Below are 23,342 nucleotides of genomic sequence, written 5' to 3' on the forward strand. Positions count from 1 at the left end.
CTCCCGTGGGGTTATTCGGGCTCCGACAGACTCTCAAAAAATATTTGCCCAAAATCAGTTATTAGTCCTAGAATATTAAAATTATATTTGCATATGGCACATACCTTCAGCTTTCTCCTGGGATGTTTGTTGAGCCTTCATCGATTACCGTAGGACTTGTGGAGACCTCTGAAGTTGGGTAACAAAGTCTCCACTTTACACTTCCCGACAACCCGTAATATGATTACCACAGCCAGATATTAACACTATAAACACTACTCTATGATTATCAAGTAGTTTGGGATCCATACTCCAAATAAAAACCACTGTGAAAGCAATGAAAATTACAAGCGTGTATGACCTTCCCACTTGCGCTAGTTCGCTGTTGGTATTCTGTCATTTATTATTCATAATACCCCTCACACTTTATATTTCTATTACTATATAACACTTATATATATCTACAGTCTTTATCCATAAGTTTCCTTCAGTAGTATTAGTTTATTGTCACTGTAGGGATTCAATTTCTTTCAGTTAAATACGTAGCATTCACTTTCTCGTCCTGTATACTAGCATTGAGAGTGAATGTCACTTTCACCTTCACTCTCATAACTCATAGTATTCATACATGCTAGAGTGAAACTTTCACTTTCATTACTCCTAGGGATTATACTCGTATTCTTATAATACTACTCATTTACATTTCTATTTATGTTCTCTATTTTATTCACGTTATTTACATTTCTATTTTATTTACACTGTTATGCACTGTCACTTGAAGTAACTTATAAGACTATTTTCCACTGTTCACATATATTTTCATTCATTACTTTCAATTGCTGTTTACACATTATTTACAATTCCACTTGATCTGTTTTACTCAATAGAAAGATCGTAGTCACTCTTTTATCAATTGTCAGCCCTTTACCTCTTTCTACACGAGGTTTAGTAGGGGGTAAAGGTCACAGGGCCCTTTGCATGGGGGTGAAAAGTGCCTGAAGTTAGCAAGAGCAAACAGACGTACCTTCACATTGGAAGATGAGAGTGAACTGATAAGGGTGGGCCGGGGTGGTGGCCTATCTAGGGAAATGCATTACTGCCAACGTTAGCCTCTTGACAGCAGCTAATATATAGCAGTGAAATGATTGGCAGGAAATCTAGACAATGCATTATAAATTAGTAGTTCCAGGTGAATGTAAATATCACTTAGGTTTCTCCCTTCCCTCCTTATATGTATATTGATTACGAAAATAGATTATACGGCATATTTCAAGGGGAAATAAACAGCGAAAATTAGCGAACGAGTGCACGTGAGGTGTTGTCAGGTGATAATTAGCCAATTCCAGGTGTATGGCACTTTCACTTACCTTATTTCTTTCTTGTATATATTATTTGGTATAAGAATAGGGCATAGGGCTTATTTCAATGGATGAAATCAGTGAAAAATTCCAGGGAAGATTTACTTAGCATAGCATGGCCGGGCAGGTGAGAGGATAGGGTAATGGAGGGGGGGTAGGGAGGGGAGTCAAGAACGGGGAGAAATGGCTAAATTGTCAACAATGGATGGGAGTACAGATGAGATTAGGAGTGCTGACTAGTGTTGGACATTGGCAGTACTGATAGATAATACAAGCTACCACTTGAAAGCCCGGGTGAATTCAAAATAACACAGAATCACAAAAGTGATGCCCCGCGGTATGATCCCTTGCTCCCAAGCGTCACGAAAGTGACGCCTCTCGGTTAAGGGGTTAGGAACTGTACAATAACGGCCAAAATAAACAATGAAAACATCAAACAGAAAAATCGTCAATAAAATAAAGCATGCTTTACTGTACAGTATTGTACTGTATGTGTACACCATACTGTACTTTCCTTGACCAAAATTCTAGCAGATGACTCCTCCACACAAAACAGAAATTGTCACATAATAGTATGGAGGAACTTCGCTTGGGAGGAAACAATTGTCTGAATGATTTTATATTTTGTGTTATTGATTCCTTTGTTGAATGATTATTTTGCTTAGTAAATTAAACACATTTCCATACACTCTACTTTTTAGTAGTTCATCGGTTGAAATTCTAACAGATGATTACCACACGGAAAAAAAAAAAAAATCACATAATAGCGAGCAGAAACTTCACTTGGGAAGAAACAGTTGTCTAAATGAGTTTATATTTTGTGTTAGTGATTCCTTTGTAGCGTGATTATTTTGCTAAGTAAAATAAACACATTTTCATCAACTCACGTTGTTTCGTAACACAGTTTAATTGACTTTTCTTTCCAGTACACTTAGCAGAATTCAGCAATCACTTATCTCAATCTGTCTATCTATCTATAGCCCGATGCCCTAATCCCGCAGAGGGTGACCACAGACAAAACACCCCCAAGTCACTCTTTCACCCACCATTTGACTGCCCTCCCCCCAGCTCACTGCCCCCCCTCCTTCATATACCTCTCAACTCCATGCCTTCACCACATCCTCAGTCTCCCCCTCCCTCCAGTTCACCTACATACACCCTCTTAGTCAGTCTTTCATTCTCTATTCTCTCCACATGTCCAAACCACCTCAGTGTATTTCTCCTAATTTTCGCAATTACAACCACATCCACCCCACAACGTTCTTTCACTTCTTCATTTGTCAACCTGTCCCTCCACGTCACTCCACATGCTCCTGCCAGGTAACTCACTTCCACTGCACTCACTCTTGATATGTTCCCCTCTAGCAAGGTCCATGTCTTGCTTCCGTACGTCAGGGTAGGGATCACAGCACTATCATGCAGTGCCTTCTTAACTTCCATACTCACCTCCCTATTTCTCATCACCGCTTTCAGTGAACCAACAACCTTCCTACCCTGCTGTACCCTTTGAAGCACTTCATCCCCAAAACTTCCATCCTTATTCACCACACTACCCAAGTACTTGAATGCACTCCCATTTTCCATATCCTCACCACCCAACCTCACTGTGCATTTTGTGACTTTATTCGTCTCAGACATCATGACTTTTATTTACATTAGGCTTTCAGATTCCTCTTCTTACAATGCTGTCCCATATTCATTCACCAAGCCTTGCAACTCACATTCATCTCCACTCAGCAATATACTGTATCATCAGCAAAAAGCAACATCGGAATTTTCCACACCTCACTGTCATTCATTAGAGCCCCCCCCCCACATCCACTGCCCTACCTTGCACCTACATTACAACCTCATCCATAAATATATTAAACATCCCTGTTTCAGTCCCACATTTAGATCATAGAACTCACTCAGCCCATTATCCACTTGCACCGTAGCCCTAGCTCCTTCGTACACACACTCAGAAAAGTATCATTATGGGGGGGTCCAATGTGTTTCATACTGAGCAATCCAACTGTCTTGGCAGGGTTGGAGGAAGGCCGTTATCAAACGTTTAGTTCGTCGTGTCAGTTTGTATCGCGCAGAACGTGTAACGATACTTTTTTGAGAGTGTGTACATACGTTTCACAGCACTCAACAATTTCCCATCCACTCCATATATTCTTAATACTTGTCACTTGTACAGTACAGTAATGTGCACTTCAGAACACTAAGTCATACTTACCAGAGAGATGCTGAAGGACCTAGTGCTGCAGTGGCTGACAATAATCGTGTGTGTTCTAGTGGTGAAGCCTTAGTGAAGCACTTAACTGTCGCCCAGCACGCTAGGCTGAGGAGCAGTGACAGGTGCAGGAGCATGTGGAGGGGAGAGAGCAAATGTGGAAGTGCTTGGCTGAGGATCACTCCCTGAAGCTGCTGCTTAATTTCTGGACCTGAAGAAGGATGTAATGCTTGCCTGACAGAGGTGTCGACGCTGGTGTGCCTTGATTGCTCTCTCTCGTGTCGCTCACAACTTGAGCGGCAGCTGGGAAGCGAACTAATTTGGGAGGCTCTGAGGGTGCTCAGCGTACTCTATGAGCATGTCATGTGCCTGCTTGCAACTTTGGCACGACTGACACGTCTCCAGGCTTGGCATCAGAATCCTCTTCTGAACCACCAGCAGTTACTTCAGCAACTATGTCCTCATCCGTCTGCATCTGAAAGCCAGGATCCCCTTCGCCGACCTTGATCCATTCTTCGACGGTGTTTTCGACAACAGTTTGCCCAGCCCTCTGGAACCGGTCCCGAAAGTCAGCAACTTCGAAGCCCTCGAAACCGACAATTGGCTCTTTCCCCTTCAGTAACCATTTCCAGTCATTTTCCGGAGTGATGGCAGAGGTCCTTCCAAGCCTGGGCCCAGTTAAAAATCGCCGACTTGAGGAAGTACAGTAAGCTCGCCGCGAACATGTGCTCGCAATTATATGCGGGTAGTGCTGGGATACGTATAAGACAACGTAAGATTAAAGAACCATTACGAAAACTATAAATTTACACAAGAGAGGCGGCCTTTGAAAGGCCAAATCCTCGAACATCAGTGCAGCACCACGCACGGTTTGTTTTGATCACGTGATCATGTCCTGCTTTCTCACATTACTGTGTCAGGACTACATATTATAATTACAAATCATAATAGATAGATAGATAAATAGATAGATAGACAGCCCTCTGCAAGCCTGGGAAAAGGAAATGAGTTTGCAAGTTACACTGAGGAAAGCTGACGACAGCGGCCAGTAAGGAGATGATGCAGTTAGCTGTCAGCAGTCCTCTTGTGAACAAAGACCTAGTAACCATACACACACATATACACACATACTCACACACAGGCTTCTTAAACTTTCCATCCACGAGGAACACACGTGATACGTCTCCTGTTTCACCAGAATTTAGGAAAGAGAGCTCAGAAGGAGACAGGCCTTAGAAGAGACAGGTCACAGGGAGAAGGGCTTGGCAACTGAGAGAGAGGGACAGAGAGAGAGAGAGAGAGACAGAGATATAGCTAGCGGGACTGGACTCTATACTTACGCTCTGTGTGAGAGACTTGTTAATATTTCCAAGACAAATAAAAATAGTCCCATACTATTCTTTACCTCTCCTGTCACTACATGACAAATGGGAAGCTACTCCAAGATATAAAAACCGCTCGTCCACAAGTCTAAAATATATATATATATAACTCAACCACAAAGGAACCACACAGTCTTTTATGACACAAAGTCATTTATGACATTTGGTAGCAGCGAACGTATACGAACCTCGTCTACGAATCAACATTGAATTCCTACAAAATATCAAGATTGAAAACAAAAAGAATACCTCTCACAACCAACAACATCGGCTCCTGACAGTATTCTCTCCAACCAGCCCCCTCCGTCTCCCCGATCATCATGCTGATGCAGAGGTCAAGAGATCATATGACGCCTTGCAAGTAGTTTAACAAAATATTGATACGATCTTGCAACTTCTACGATGAACCAGCAAATCTACGGACATCGTCTCCAAATTAAAAGCAAATTTCTACAAAAGCAGGCGAGACTCTACAAGATTAGCTTCAGTTCTACAGGGAATCCCTACAAAATACAGCCTACAATGCAAATAGTCTACAAGTCTACAAAACAACTCTATAGTCTTCACGTAACTTCAAGCAGCAACAAGAAGAATATAAAACAAAGCAAGTAAAGAAGAGGAAACACCGAAGCAACAAGCACACAAGCCACCACCACTCCCTCCCGCCTATGCTGACCCAGAGGTCAAGACACGCAGCAAAACACCAAGTCCATATTCACAACTCGTCTTACTCACCCGTCTTCACTCAAGTTACTCATCGCTACTCATTCACTCACCACAGCTAACAGTGTGGGAAGCCGACGTCACCATGTGCTGAGATGACATCACAACGCGAGTCTGCCATGCCAAGCAACGTGTGACTGACACCAGGCACTTCTCACCCACTACTCATTACTCATTATTCACATAGCTCCTACTCATACTCATTTATTTTCACAGTTAAGTTGGAAATTCTACGTTCTATGCGAGGTTTGCCTGGGACAGCCGTTAACCACCACAAATACCAGGCCATGGAATTTCCTGAGTAATATCGTCCATCAACACATCACTAGAATTATTAAGAGATCTTCAATCAAACCTGTATTTTTCTTCCGAGATCGACTTCTGTATCGACACACCTCTACAATCTGTATCAAGTGGGTAAAATTATACTTGCTCATTTCTTCTCAGTGCTAAAATTAGCTATATTCAACTTATTTACTCATGAAGTTTACTAGGACATAAATACACAAGAGGTGTATTTCATAACACCATATCTTAATGACAGGAATATTTTTGCCACCACCCACGTTAATACCAGATAACACACGAATTGCCACAACATCAAACTCACAATTAAGAGGCAGCCCACCCCTTGTACAAACCTCACCACACACTAAAGATAAAGAAACAAATACGGGAGTTTCAGATGATGAATGGGAAACCCCCTCTGACATAGAGAGTGTGGACTTTGCCGCTGCCTTGCACACGTATGCCAATATACTTAACAGGGTTCACTGGTCCGGTCATACATATTCCAGCATTCCCTCACACAATGATAAACACGTACAAGTTGAATTAACAGGGCAATCATTAAAAATGGATCAAGAAACAAATACCGCTGATCTAACAACCACACCTCACGTGTTTGTGTATCACGAGGATAAAACTGCCCCAAAATTCTCTGGCACAGACAAAGATCGCATTGATGTCATTTCATTAGTCAGTCAGTGCGAACAAATGTTCATCAAGCGCCACATACTAGATGAACAAAAGAAAATTGCTATTTTTTCATCTTGCATAAGCCAGGAAAGATGTCCAGCAAGCAATTTATTGCGCTCAGATAAGCTCCATCGTGCTAGGACATATGATGAATTTAAAACTGAATTTCTGAAGAAATTTTCTGGAGGTATGAACTTCTTGCCAGGTATAATTCCAGAATTACATAAAATTGTAGATCTTGTAAGGGAGCACACTACAAACCATGTGCTCAGTGAAATAACTGCTGATGTCTGCACAATCAAGAGAACTTTGTTAGCTACTCTGGAGAATTCTAATTGGATAACAGATGATGGAAAGATGTCCCCAGACCTCGTCGTGGACATCATTGGTTATGTAGCTGCCTTGCGTAAATTACCTGATAGGACCCTTAAGATCGCCAAGACGATCGCGTACACCCCAGGAATGTGCTTGCTAGACTTAATGAACGAGGTAGAGATGCAGTGCAGTAAAGCAGGTGTGGTCGACACACATGCACATTCTGGTAGAATCAGGGTACCTGAGACAGTATCAGCTGTGAAAACATCTACACCGACCCCAAACAGAGAACAAAATCGATCGCGACCAGAAATGAGGCAGCCCAAACAAACAAAGACGCCTAGACCTCGTTCCCAGATGCCTTCCTACAGGCAGTTTCATAAGTTTTCGCGCAGCCCGAGCAGGTCTCGCGCCATAAACAACACTTCTTATGGGAAATCACCTCGTAGGTCACAGTCAAGGGATAGGTCCATTCTATGTCATTATTGTGCAAAACCAGGACACACAAGGTATGAATACTTTATCAAGGCAAAAGAGGACAAACAAAAGACACAAGGATTTGGTCCTTACTGTAGGCATCATAGATACCAAGGGCACTGGACTAGTGATTGCAAAACAGTAGAAAAAATTGTGTCTATGTTCAAATCGGGGGAAGACCAAGTCATGACAAAAAACGAACAAACGTAAAGAAGAACAAGGCTAAACTTCACATAGGAGGCATGTTGGGAAATGAGTGTATCTTGATACCGGCTGTGTGTGAGGATCAAAACGTTTCCTTATTTTTAGATACAGGCTCTCCAGTGAACTTAATAACACATGAAGAACTAAATAGAATTCTTAAAAATAAAAAGAAAGTAACTTTTCTGGATGAAGCTGATTTAGATTTATACACAGTAGATGGACAAGAGATTACAGTGAAGGGTATGATAAGATTAAATCTCAGTTTCACAGAAACTACAAGACCATTCTCTGCATTTTTCTATATCGTTGAAAACTTAGCAATTAAAGCTCATATGTTACTGGGCTTAAGATCCATGAGAGCTGAGAACATAACTATACTTCCACAAATGAATGGAATAGACTTTGATAATGAATTCATAGAGGAAATAACTTCAGAGCCCTCACCGATTGGTAGAAGAGAGCCAAAAAGAATTGGTAATATTAAAGGCTTAAACAAACATACACAAACAGATGAGTGTATAGATCCACTCGCACCACCAACCCCATCCTCCAGAATTAGTGACCCAGATGACAGTACTGATTTATCAATTTTTCCAGCCCATCTCACTAATGATTTAGTTATACCACCTAATTCATACATGAAGGTTACCATAAAGAGCAAATTACGGAATAGTACTGTTCTTGTCTTAGAAGAATTATGTAAAGTAAAGGGATTGTCAGTAGAAAACGCATTATGTCATACGAACGACGAAGGGCAAACTCAGATATTCATAATTAATCACATGAATGGGGAAGTTCAGTTGAAAAAGGGAACTTATATAGTTAATATTGAAAAATGTTCCGCCCCTGTGAAGGAAATAGTTATAGCTGGAGTAACAAGTGAGATAAAATCTACGGATAGAGAAAGAATAAAAGAGAATTTAATTCACTCAGGTGAATTTGACGAAGAAAATGATTTGTTAACCCTGCAGGAAACACACAGGGACACGGTAGCATTGCCCGGAGAACAATTAGGGTGTACTAACTTGATTAATCACATGATTAATGTGCACCCAGAAACACCACCAATTTTCGTACCAGCTTACCGCATACCACACTCCCAACGTACACTTGCAAATCAGTATGTCGATGAAATGTTAAAACTTGGAATTATTGAGCCTTCAGTTTCCCCGTGGAACGCCCCCCTATTCTTCGTGCCCAAACGAAATGGAGAAATGTGTGTGGTAGTAGATTACCGTAAACTAAATAATCACACAATCCCAGACAGATTTCCCATGCCATTGCTAAGCGATGTTCTACAGAATATTGGTCCTGAGAATAATATATTTTCGACCATCGATCTCCTAAATGGCTACTATCAGATTCCGGTATCTCAGGAGTCACGTAAATACACTGCCTTTTCAACAAACAGAGGCCATTATCAATATACAAGAATGCCAATGGGACTGAGGACAGCCCCAGGCACATTCCAGCGTCTTATGAATTACGTATTGTCCGGAATTTTAGGACAAGGAATATTTGTTTATCTTGACGATATTATAATCGCAACGAAGAATATTAAGGATCATCTCAGGAAATTAGACTTACTCTTACAAAAGCTTAGTGATGCTGGATTAAAAATTAAACTTTCTAAATGCAAATTTTGCTTTAAGGAAATAAATTTCTTAGGCCACAAATTAAGTTCTGATGGTATTCACACCACTGATGACAAAATACAGGCAGTGAGAGATTTTCCTGAACCCACTACGACTGACGAAGTTAGACAATTTTTAGGTCTGGCTGGGTACTATAGGTCATTCGTACCACAGTTCTCTCATATAGCCTTCCCTCTATTCCAACTACTCAAAAAAGATGCTGTATTCCAATGGGAAGAAGAACAAAAAAGGGCATTTAACAATCTAAAAATTAAACTAACAAATGCACCTTGTTTAGCATATCTGGATTACACAAAATCATTTCTTATTTGTACAGACGCATCAGTTAAAGGATTAGGGGCTGTACTGATGCAGGAAGATAAAAGAGGAAAGAATCAACCGATTGCATTTGCCAGCAGACAAACAAGAGGTGCGGAGAAAAATTATTGCACTACAGACTTAGAGGCACTTGCAGTGGTTTTTGCATTACAAAAGTTTCGAGATTTGGTATATGGTTACGAAATCCACTTATTCACCGACCATAAACCACTGGTGGGTATGTTTAAAGAAAAACTCCTTTCTGGGAGGAGAGCAAGATGGAAATGTACAGTTGAAAACTACAATGTACAAATTCATTATATACAAGGTAAAATGAACATAGTAGCTGACGCATTATCTAGGAACCCGAACACAATTCAGGTCGCGGCGTTAGATCTCAAAGGAAATATCCCAAACCACGATGATATCGCAAAGGCACAAAGACTTGACCCAATATGGTCTAAAGTGATATACAAGTTAGAAAGTGGAGATGACATACAATTACCCAAACTGGATGTCCCACTTAAACAATTCACAATGGTCAATAATACATTATACAAAATTAACTCTAAATAACCAAAACGACAAAGAAATACTAACCAGTTGGTAGTACCTAATGACATGATACCCCAAGTATTACGATTGATACACGACAGCCCACATGCAGGACATCCTGGAAAGGATAAGACATTCAACCAAACCCAGCTATTATATTACTGGCCTTCATTACGAAAAGATATAAACAATCATATAGACAGATGCGAATCATGTGTGAAACACAAAGGATACCCAATCACTCCTGCACCGATGGGTAATTACCCTGTACCACATCAACCATGGGACGTTGTCGCTGTTGATTTACTCAAGATGCCCTTATCATACAATAATAACCTATACTTATTCGTAGCAACGGATCATTTTTCCCGTTATGTCATTTTAGCTCCAATTAAAGATAAGACAGCAGAGACAGTAGCAAAGGCAATAACAGATAATGTAATATGTCGCTTTACTACCCCAAAGGTATTAATAAGTGATAATGGAGGAGAATTTAATTCTGAGATCTTACAAGAAATATGTAAACAATACAACATCAAAAAGGTTAACGTTTTGGCCTATCACCCAGCATCGAATGGGTTGGTAGAGAGACAAAATAAAAAGGTATCAGATGTGCTACGACACATTCTCAGTGAAAATTATGCAAGCTGGGATGATTGGATTCCCAGAGTAGAGGCCTCAATTAATGGGTCTATAAATAAATCCATCGGTGACACACCACATTTCATTATATATGGCACAGATAAAAAATTACCATATGAGCTCCTAGAAGGTGACAGCATGCCTATATACAATTACGATGATTACTCTAAACTCCGTTTACGTGAATTCCAGGACATTCACAAAAGAGTCAAAAAACAATTAACGATGTCCAAGGAAGAAATGATGGAGGCATTTAACAAGAAGGCAAAAGATTCACCTATCAGCTTAGGAGACATTGTTTATGGAGTCATTCATACGAGAGACAATAAATTATCCCCAAAATTTGAGGGCCCATACAGAGTAATTAACATAAAAGCAAACAAAGTTTTAATTAAGTCACTTTCAAGTGGCGAGGAGAAACAAGTTCATATTGACCATTTAAAACGAGTTTCAAGGGAATTATCACATAATTATTCAGCCTCGGATACAACCGAACAGGTGAACGTACCTCAAGAAACCAAGCAAGAACACAACAATGATTACAAAAAGAAATTAAGGTCATATACCAAACAATCGAATATAGGTGCAACTATTCCAATAAAATCTACAGTACATCATTTACGAGAATTAAATATCGATTTAAACTCCTTCTATAAATGAAATAACAATCAACCGTAACGCACATCATCACTATCATCGACCACAGCATTATAGGAAATTAATAGATTTTTTTTTTTTTTCGGTAGGTTACGATGAAGGGACTTATGCTATGGATTCTCCTCTACATAGTAAGAGGATATGCGCACTTAGACCCCAAACATATAGTACGACAAGGATGCCTCATATCTCCAACGGCCACGATTACAATCGTTAAGGACGTCATGAGTACTGAAATAAGTCTAGATTACTTGTATGACTTACCTACTTATCTAGAAAGACTTGCGACGCCGATGCGGACTCTGGACTTCATGATAGGAAATTATGTTTCACAAGCACATAACACCAAGGAAGTGAATGAAATGGTGAAGTTAGCGAAATGGAAACTAGAACAGGCGAAGTCAACTATGCTCGTCATGATCCAAGATCTCCCATCTTATGGAACGGAGGTACTGAGTGACAGGAACAACATCACACGTACTCGCCAAAAGCGCGGTTTGTTCGACCTGGGCGGCGCAGTTCTTGGGAACATCTTTGGATTGGCTACAGAGGATGACCTTAAAGAAATAAACAACAAATTTAATAAGATAGCTCAGGTACTAACATACCAAGATGAATTCATCACAGGACAGAACTCAGCAATGAAGACAATTGTGAAAAATCCGAAACAAGCAGAAAACGTAGCTCTCGAGAGTGTAGATAAAATAAATGAATTAGAGGGAAACGTTACTCTTTTCCAGCACTTCTCCATCATCACAGAACATATTGACACGATTCTACTACAATTAGAGAACACTAGAGATCGTTTCAGGGCACTTATGCAAGGAATTTCGAATGCTGGTGATGGCAAGATCACAAATGACTTACTCCCAGTTCATGAGCTACGTCAGATAGTTAGTCAAGGCATACATAAACATAAATTGAAGCCGTTGTTCCGCAGTAGGGAATTTATGCAATATTACCCGTATTTAGAAGCAACACTAACACCAACATAAGTGGTAGTTCATGTACCATTCATCACTGAAGACCTGTTCACAGTATACCAAATACACCCTTTCCCCTATAAAAATAACAACACTTTGGTCATCATCAACATCAACACAGACACCGAACTCATCATGGTCTCCAAGAGACGGGACACTGTCACTTTCGCAAGTGAGTCAACGATTGAACGAAAGTGCCGCACATCCTTACATGCTGTTCATCTTTGTCCTGCGTACATTTTCACGTTTCAGCCTACTGATACAGTCCCTTGTGAAATGGCTATCATCAGAAATGACAATATTCATCATCATTGCAACTTCACTTTTGCTCCAGATAAACTTGTACACCATCAACGCATTGGACACTCACAGTTTTTGTATTTCCCTCATAACACATCAGTTTACATAGTCTGTCCAGATATACCACCATCTCATACATCAGCATCAGGATTATACATAGCACCAGAGTACTGTGCGGTATTTACACCAGCCCTGTCTACTTTATCCACCATCAATCACTACGCCATTCTAAATCATACACACAAACATTTCCACCCACTGCCTGATATGAACTTAAACATGAGCACAAGTATTAAGCTGACTTCACCTAAGTTTGAAACTATGCAGCTGATCAATGAAACAATGAAGCCCTGGGAAGATTTGAGTTTGAGTATGTTCAACCCATATTATGTGTATAGCCCAGCACCTACTGTCTTTATAATCGTCTGCATTGTAGTTGCAGTACTGCTGTTCGCAATGCACAGAATGCATGCAAGAATTGCTAATTTGGAGTCATTATTTAGTGGGGGGAGAGTTAACATCACAGTTAACCACCCTGAATGAAGTGTATATATTTTGTATATAGTATTAATTATATATATATATATAGATAGATAGATATATATATATATATATATATATATATATATATATATATATAATACAAAGAAGAATGACCCATATATGGCAGACCAGTACCATTATCTTTAAATGAAATATTAATAACTCTTACCATAATCTTCATTTTAAACTATTTTTTATTCTTGCATGTATGCATTTCACTATAATAACCCAAGTACATACTGTATTACAGTTAAATAATTTACTTTAATGCATTTATTCAAATATGTATATAACTTGTTTAAAATGTAATATTACTGAATAGTTTAAAATGTAATATTACTGAATAATCACTATTTACTATGAATAATATATGTATACAATATTCATACAATTATGTTACTTTTACAATATTATGTATTTCTCTTAATTAGCTTATAAGTTCATTATAATGTGTATATAGTATGTATTAATATATTAGGACTATTAACTGTCGATGGTACGCCATTTTCGCGCGGCCGAGCAGATGTCAGGACTACATATTATAATTACAAATCATAATAGATAGATAAATAGATAGATAGACAGCCCTCTGCGAGCCTGGGAAAAGGAAATGAGTTTGCAAGTTACACTGAGGAAAGCTGACGACAGCGGCCAGTAAGGAGATGATGCAGTTAGCTGTCAGCAGTCCTCTTGTGAACAAAGACCTAGTAACCATACACACACATATACACACACACTCACACACAGGCTTCTTAAACTTTCCATCCACGAGGAACACACGTGATACGTCTCCTGTTTCACCAGAATTAAGGAAAGAGAGCTCAGAAGGAGACAGGCCTTAGAAGAGACAGGCCACAGGGAGAAGGGCTTGGCAACTGAGAGAGAGGGACAGAGAGAGAGAGAGACAGAGATATAGCTAGCGGGACTGGACTCTATACTTACGATCTGTGTGAGAGATTTGTTAATATTTCCAAGACAAATAAAAATAGTCCCATACTATTCTTTACCTCTCCTGTCACTACAGTACATGACAAATGGGAAGCTACTCCAAGATATAAAAATCGCTCGTCCACAAGTCTAAAATATGTATATATATAACTCAACCACAAAGGAACCACACAGTCTTTTATGACACAAAGTCATTTATGACAACTGTATTTGTAAGTTAAATATTTGCATTACTGTTCTGGTATGTTTATGTACAAGTTGAAGTACTATTAAATAACGTTAAAGCAAGAAATAAAGTCTCATAACCAGTTTACCTGATGGGCGTTGGAATATTGCCTTTTTTATTTGTTCGTTAAAGATTTGCTGCACTGCTTTTCCACGATACTGTATTTGTAAGTTAAATATTTACTGTTCTGGTGTGTAAGTTAAAGCGCTTAAATAAAGTTAAAGCATTAAATAGAGCCTTGTGACCAGTTAACCTGATATATATGATTACCCATGATCGGCGGGTTCCGAGACAATTCTCCGTCAAGTCAATTTGCCGTCAGACAATTCCCCGTCAAAACAAGGATGATTCCCCGTTAGAACAGTTCGCTCCCTGAACGATTCCACGTCATTTTATACAGTAATCACTCTAATATCCGGACACCCAATAACCGAACATCCCCACTACCTGGACCTTATCATCCTTGGACCCAACATTCCCAAAATGGTCCGGAAATCCCCCCCCGCCCAAAAAAAAACGATTTTTTCCCGTCCGTAATTTGAACTTGCCACGCGCGCCGTGGGAGAGCATTGTTTTGGTGCGTCATTCCTCCGACGTCCGATAGAGCTCTGCTGCATCCTCCCCACTTCCCGCCTGTCTCTCACCACGACTGGACCTACGCTCTTCGCAATAGCTGCCCACGTGCTCGCTTTTGTGGTGGTACCCTACCTGCTGCAGGGCCTCCTGCTGCTCTCGGGCCTCCTCTTAGTGTGTGTGATGATGGCCTCACCACCTGAGAAAAGGAAGAGAGTGGTGTTGACTCTGGAAAAGAAGAGGGAGATATTGGAGAAAGTTGATGTGGGTTGGTCTTCTTCCCACATTCTCCGCGAGTATAACCTGGCCCGGTCGACTTTGTTCAATATCAAACGTTCCCGAGACAAACTCATACAGTACATGGCTGACTTCTCGTCATGAAGCAAACACAACGTGGAAAGGAAGGTTATGTTTACCCCCAAGTTTGCAGAAATCGACCGATCCACGTTGATTTGGTACGTGGAACGGAGCTGAAGGCTGCTGCTGAGAAGTTCGCAAGGCTTCACGATGCCCTAGACTTCAAGGCATCCGAGGGTTGGCTCTTCGCGTTCAAGTTGCGACATGGCCTTACTAACCGTAAAGCACATGGCGAAGCATTGGACGCTAACTAGGATGGCGTTGACGAGTTTCGGCACAAGGTGAAAGGCTTGATCGACAGGGAGGGCCTAACTCTCGGTCAAGTCTACAATGCCGACGAAACTGGCCTATTCTATCGCTTGCTGCCAACGAACACTCTAGCCAAGGAGACGGAGAAGCGTGTACCTGGCTGCAAGCTTTCCAAGGAACGGATATCTGTTTTGTGTTGTGCCAGTGCTAACGGTATGCACCGGCTTAAGCCCGTTGTTGTTGGCCGTGCAAAGCAGCCTCAGTGCCTTCGTGGGGTGATGGATATCCTTCCTGTCGTCTGGTACCATTCTTTGAAAGCATGGTTCACAGCTGTGATTTTCAAAGACTGGTTTCACCGTCACTTCATCAAGGAGGTCATCCATTACCAGACGAAGACACTGGGAATCCCTCGCGGCCAGGTAAAGGCTTTCCTTCTGCTCGACAATGCACCTGCCCACCCGTGCGACAAGGACTTGGTTGCTGAGAATGGCCGTATTAGGTGCATGTTTCTGCCACATAATATGACTGCTCTCATTCAACCCATGGACCAAGGAGTGATCGTGGAAACAAAGCGCCTATACCGTCGAAAGTTCCTGGACGAGGTGATGGTTGTTCTTGAGGACGAGGACGAGCGCAGGGATGGACGGGACACACGAGGCAAGCAGACTTTGGAAAACCTTCGCCGCTACATCATCAAGTCTGCGCTGTACAACTGGGCTAGTGCATGGAAGGAAGTCCCTGTGAAAACTCTTGAAAATGGTTGGTCTCGTCTGCTTCTCGGAACGGATGTGGAGTACGATTTTCTAGGGTTTGACGTGGATGAGTTCCATGCACGGCTACATACGCACGGCGACGATGTTGATGTGGACGATGTTCGTGAGTGGTTGGACGATGACGAGGGCGATCCTGGGTATCAGACATTGTCTGATATCGAGATCGCGTCTTCGGTTGCTGGTGTCAGTACCGAACTTGAAGATTCCGACGACGAACGCGACGATGATGCGGACTCCTCTCAGCAGGACACTACTCCAGCCATCCCCAAGCTGAGCGCACTCCGGGAACATCTAGAGTTCGTCCTAGATTACCTGGAACACCCGGACTGCGACAGGTAGATGGGGCCCTTGGGACTCATGGAGGAAGTGCGTGCTTTCAGGCAGCGCATCATCAATCGTCAGAATCGTCAGTCCTTGCATCAGTCAACGATTGACAGTTTTTTCAGGCCCGTGACCCCCGCTGTGCCCAGCCCTGGCTCCACTCCGTTTCCTCCCCAAGACAGGCCCTCATGCTTCGAGCCACAGCCCAACACATCAGCCACGGTGAAGTCACCGCTCGACGTGAGTTTGCGGCTTTCCTCAGAGTCCTCTGCAGTGGTTACGCCATCACCACGACCCAGCGATGCACCCCTTGGTCGCCTGCCAGTGATACTCTCAGACTCTGACAGTGAATAAACAGCAAGAACTTCTCCACTAGACCACACGGGAATTTTGAGTGTTGTGCAGTGAAAAAAATGGTGTATTGTGTTAAGGTTTTCGAGTTGAGAGAAAAGACTCAGTGGAAACTAAATTTAACGTAAATAGACTTCTTTGTTTTGCCTTTGGAAATTTGGAAAAAAAAGGGGAGAAGTTAATGTGCAACACAAAATTACAATGGAGCATTATTTGGACTAAAGTGAACACTGTGAAGAGAACGGACTTCTGTGTGTTATTGACTAAGTTCAGTGCAAGACTTCAGGAAGAGTGTACTGCAAGTGCTTCAGGAAATCGTTCTTACTGTCAGAGTCCGAGAGGAGGCGGTTATTCATCGAGGTGGCCAGGGACTTGCTGTAAGTAGTCAGAATGTTTCATACTGTACTTTTTTCCATACTATACTTACCAGAATGTTTCATACTGTACTTTTTTCCATAATATACTTACCTCATGCATGTGCAGTAGGAATATGTTTTTCTGAGTTAGGCTAGGTTAGGGTCCATAAGTACCAGAATGTTTATTAATGTATGAACATACCTCTAACCCCTCATTTTATGTTTCTTTTGTATTTATTTCAGTCATTTATGTGCCTTATTGGTGTGATTTGGGTGTTAAATAGGTGCTATGCATGTCCAGAGGGAGTTGTATAGGTGTTTCTCTGAGTTAGGGTCCATAAGTACAAGTCCATAAGCTGGGGCCCAATATCCGGACAAAACCAATAACCGGACCTACCAATGGCTCTATTACGTCGGATATTAGAGTGATTACTACGTATTTCGCCTTTGAATTATATTTTACCATCACCCGCAGCTGTCTTCATTAATGACTGCGAATTGTCTTGTTATTGTTGTGATGGTAAATTGACTTGACAACGAATTGTCCCGAAACCAATCGGCATCGGAACGTTGCCTTGTGTTTACGTATTTGTGTGCTGAAGTTTTGCTGTGCAGTACTGTATTTGTAAGTCATAAATTTAAACAAACCTTCTAATCACTTAAAGTGCTTCATATTGATTACCAATGGCAGATAACAGCAAAACACCACATTTAGGGGGTCTAGGGAGCAAGATGAGGAGTAGTTAAAACTGACGCGGTGTTGCACGGAACGCGCCACGGTTGGAATGAAACCCTTGTGTTAGGGGCAAGCTTGCTGTACTGGCACAGATTTGCCAATGTACTCTGGCCCCTTGTATCGATCCCACCTGCTGCTTCCTCCTCATCCTCGAGCACCACCATAACTTCCTCCAGAAACTTCCACTGGTAAAGCCACTTCAACGCTGTGATAATACCCTGGTCCATCAGTTGCAGAATTGAAGTTGTATTAGGCAGCAAAAAAATGCACCTAATATGACCGTCATCGCTAACCAACTCAATCTCAGAGGGGTGAGCAGGAGCATTATTCATGAGAATCAAAGCCTTTACCTGGTCCCTAGGGATGCCGAGATCCTCCATTTGAAAACAAATAAACTCCTTCACAGCGTGATTTGAAAACCAATCTAGGAAGATCTTGAATGTGAACCAGGTCTTCAGAGAAGAGTAATAAATCACTGAGAGATGATCCATTATCTCATGGAGATGACTACAGTACAACAGTTTAAGCCGATGTCCCCCTGTTGCATCCGCACAACACAAACACACTGCTTCCTTATTTTATGGCCAGGTAACGGCTTTTCCTTCTCATCAGCCCAGGTATTAGTCGGAACAGACTGGTAAAAGAGGCCAGTTTTGTCAGCATTATAAACCTGATTGAGAGCAAGTGCTTGCTTGTCAGTCAGATTTTTAACACATACACATAACTCCTCAGTTCTTTCATCTGAAGCATCCAAGTTTTTCCCATAAGTCCTCTTGTTGGAGAGCCCACGTCAAAGCTTGAATCGGTGCAGCCAACCATCAGAAGCCTTGAAATAGGGTATGTTGAGGTGTTGGGAAAACTTTTCTGCCATGGTCCTTAGTTCAGCTGATCTCACCACCACATTGCTGCCCCTCTGCTGCAGGAACCACTTCAGCACCGCCTTGTCAAGGTCCTCATGCTAGGGCTTGGCCGTCACCTAATCCATCACTCTTGCCGTCTTGCTACCCTCATTGTGGTACTGGAGTATGGCCGCCTTCGCCTTCTGGATGTCCTGAATGGTGGTGCGGGGAATCTTGTAGTGGTCTATAAGGCAACTGTTATTCCAGCCTGTCCATCTTCAGTATGATCCCAGACTTCTTCCCGAGGGTAAGGACTGTTCTCTTGCACTTGGCCGGTGGTGATGCCATTGCAAAAACAGCAAGAGTGATGCACAGAAGAAGCCCATGCATAAGGAGAGGAATGGGAAAGGGGAGGAGTTCCATGGTGGGAGAGAGGGAGGCAGCAGTACAACATGTCAGAAAGCCACTAGATGGCCAGCCAGGTTTGGGAGGGAAATCCTTCGCAACATTGCCATTCAATTATAATAATCATTTGGAAGACATACAGAGCAGTGTTGATTAGTATAATATCGGCACCAGAGCAGTGGAAATATATAATAGTATATGAGAGAATATCCACCTTCCTGCTGCCAGCCAATTAAAACTCTGCATTAGAAATCTCCCTCACCTGCCTTAGCCAATCAAAACTCTTCTACTCCCAACCACTGCATCTCCCCTCCCTACCCACCACCAAACACCCCGTGAGCTGCTAGGCCCACCAACCGTCAATCCTCCCTGCCTCCCTCCCTTCCTCGACACAACCCATTTCATACTACAACTCCATTATTTTTGTGTATTGTTACGGCCCAGTCCCCACACTGCCACAGGCTCCAACAGCAGTAGTACAGTACAGGAAGGACGTTGCCCAGTGAGTTGTTCTTCTTATGGTCAGCCTTTAGGTGTGCAGTACACAAGATCAGCTGAGGCGAAAATAAACACTGGCCTCTTAAAGTTCACTGTTTTTATTTACCAAATAATTCCACTTAATGCTTTTCAACTTCACTGTTCTCACAAGCACTGGAGCTATACACACTTTACTGATTGCAGTTACACTTAATGTTTAACAACACTTCACAGTTAGTACACTTAATGCTTGCTAACACTTCACTTTTTTTTTTTTTTTTTTTTTTATGTGACCGACTCTGGGCATAGGCTTCACAGCCTGATTTCAAGGCCCAGTAGTCCTCCTACGTACCGCACACCTCTACATGTCACCACTTCGGCGCTAACACCCATCGTCCATACTGAATACATGCTAGGGCTGTCTCATAAAGGACTGATGTATTGGTATTAGCGGGGGTATTTTTACGACATGTCGGCGGGTCTTTTGGTAGATCAGTAAAGTCTGATTTTATGAAATTCAAATCCTTAAACTGTTCCCTGCCTCAGCGGGATTTGAACCCGGGTCCGTCAGGACTGCAGGCCAACTCTCTACCGATTGAGCCACCGCCTCCCCAATTATTACACAAGCGCTGAAAATAAGCTTCACTGACAGTAATTACACTTAATACACTTCACTGTCTTCTCAAGTTCCACTGATATACAAACTTCAATAACCTGTCACTCTTTGCCACTGTTGTCACAAGTACCAAAAATATACAATCTTCACTGACACCGACTGCACTTCACACAAACTAACCTGAAACCCGACTAAACTCCAAACTGACTGACTGACTGACTATGGTCCTTTCACCGCAAGAAGTCCGTTCAGGGTGGGGCCCACCTGGCGAATCACCTCTAGCGATGCTGCCAAATCAACCGTAGTACATGCCTCTCTGTTATTTCCCATCAATGTGCTTGTAATGCTAGGTGAAATTAGGCTCGACATCTCGTTCCTATTTCACCTAACGTGGAGCGGGGTTCCCTTTCGAGACCGGAGCTTAGTGCAATAAAGAGAGGCAGGACACAAAAACTCTAAGCAACAACCTTTACACGTATATTACCACAGTCAGACACAGGACAAATCAGCGGATATTACAGCGCAGTACATAGCAATATAAAACCTTGTCTAGGATATGTGTATCTCGCAGGATACTTGCTTCTCTGATAGTAATGACAACACAATCAATCCTAGTGTATCAAGAGTGCAGTAAATATAGACGCGGGGGGGGGGGTTGAGTCTCACGAGGAGGAGATAGGGGAGGTGCGGGGAGTGACTTGTGACAGCTAGGGGAAAGTTATGGTAATACTGGAGAGCGGCAGATATTAGCCGTGAAGTTTATATGGTTTCCACTAGCCAAGAGACTTTGGTAATTGATTTTATTCTTGATTCACACTTACTCGGGATATTGGAGATTTATGGGTAGCGTGGGGGAGGGAGAGAATACCATTAATACTTCCTTTCACAATATTCCTTCACAGTAATGGGGGTATGTCTTTATAGGAGAATCTCCAGGCGGCACAGGCTTATTAATTGTATAATAGGGATGTCACTCATAAGTATAGTCAATCAGATCTTGTTCCACACTCTCGTCCTTTAACTTCTCACTGTTATCTGATTTACCCCGATATTCACTATATGGAATCACTGCACAATACTTACATTAGGGGAAATCACACTTAACCTAAATCACTCGTGCTACAATATCATGCGTATTCATCAGGGGGATAGGCAGGAACATGTCATCGGCGATCCTGCCGGGCAAGGGGCACCGCCAATGCGAGGCGTGCCGAGAGGGCACGGGATAATTCGAAAGGGCATCCTCTCGCGTCCTGGGCTTCCCGTGGCTATCGGGCTTTGCTCAGGCGGGTGGCCCTCAGGACTTGGGCCGAATAGCTCCAGGAACCTCTGTGATAAGTCCCGGCGTCGTGGGGGCGTAGAGGGATCACGCCCAGGTGTCCTGGGGAGAACCGAGAGAGACTGTGGGCTGCGGTCTCCAGCGTCTAGGAGCGCCGACAGGGGAGGGCTGCGGCAGCGACTTCCACTGGGGTCCGTCAGGTGTGTCTGCTCTAGAGCCAGGCGTAGGGAACCGAGACCAGGGGAGGCTGTGAGGCCTGTCTGGGTCACTCTGGGACAGGAAGCCTGGGCTCTAGTCTCCTGCCGTGGGGACGTCTCTCCACTCACCTCTCTTCGCACACCCTCGGAGCAACAATAGATCATCTCACGAGGAAGGGAGCGACAATAGGTCGTCTCTACCAAGACACTCTCAGAGCGACCATAGATCGTCTCACGGGGATGGGAGCGACCATAGATTGTCTCTACCGGAGCACTTTCGGAGTGACCATAGATCGTCTCACGAGGATGGGAGCGACCATAGATCGTCTCTTCCAGAGCTCTGTCGGAGCGACCATGGATCGTCTCACAAGGAGGGGAGCGACCATAGATCGTCTCTACCGGAGCACTGTCGGAGCGACCATGGATCGTCTCACGAGGATGGGAGCGACCATAGATCGTCTCTACCGGAGCACTTTCGGAGCGACCATAGATCGTCTCACGAGGATGGGAGCGACCATAGATCGTCTCTACCGGCGTACTTTCGGAGCGACCATAGATCGTCTCTACTGGAACACTTTCGGAGCGACCATAGATCGTCTCTACTGGAACACTTTCGGAGCGACCATAGATCGTCTCACGAGGATGGGAGCGACCATAGATCGTCTCTACCGGAACACTTTCGGAGCAACCATAGATCGTCTCACGAGAATGGGAGCGACCATAGATCGTCTCTACTGGAACGCTTTCGGAGTGACCATAGATCGCCTCACGAGGATGGGAGCGACCATAGATCGTCTCTACCAGAGGGGCGCCGTCTGGAGTGTCTTTTTCAACTCCACCCCTAGCTGACTCAACAATTCCACTCCACGAAGGTAGTGTCCTTCTCCTACGGTGGCGACGGCGTGGTGGCTGCATGACACAGGGGTGCACGGCCCGGGCTGACATATGTCGCTGTTGCCGGGAGTGATGGTGACTGGTGGCGGCTCCCCCGTGGGGTCCGTGTGGGGGTGTCGGCGCATCCTCGGGCATACTAAGCTGTGTTTGGCTTTCCCTGTCGTCGGGGGTACTATGGTTTTTCTCGGGGGCACTGTTCTTTAAGCCACGCAATTTACCACTCTCCCCCTGAAAAAAGTCACGTCCTCGTGGCTGGAGGTGGAACGGTTGTGTGTTGGAGGTGGTGTAGACAGGCTGGAGGTGTTGCAGTGCAGTTTGCCAGGCGACAGTGTAGGGGTTCTCTTCTTGTGCTGGGTTGCAGGTGAGGAAGAGTGTGGAGGTGGCGGTGGTAGACTGGAGGAGGTTTAGCAGGTGGTGTGGCCCACGGAGTCTGTGGTTCCTGCCAAGGGTAGGTGCCCATACGGCCCGCTTCACTC

This window comes from Coenobita brevimanus, chromosome 81, assembly GCF_032717465.1.
Source record: "Coenobita brevimanus isolate Jiangsu-jjx chromosome 81, ASM3271746v2, whole genome shotgun sequence".
NCBI lineage: Eukaryota > Metazoa > Arthropoda > Malacostraca > Decapoda > Coenobitidae > Coenobita > Coenobita brevimanus.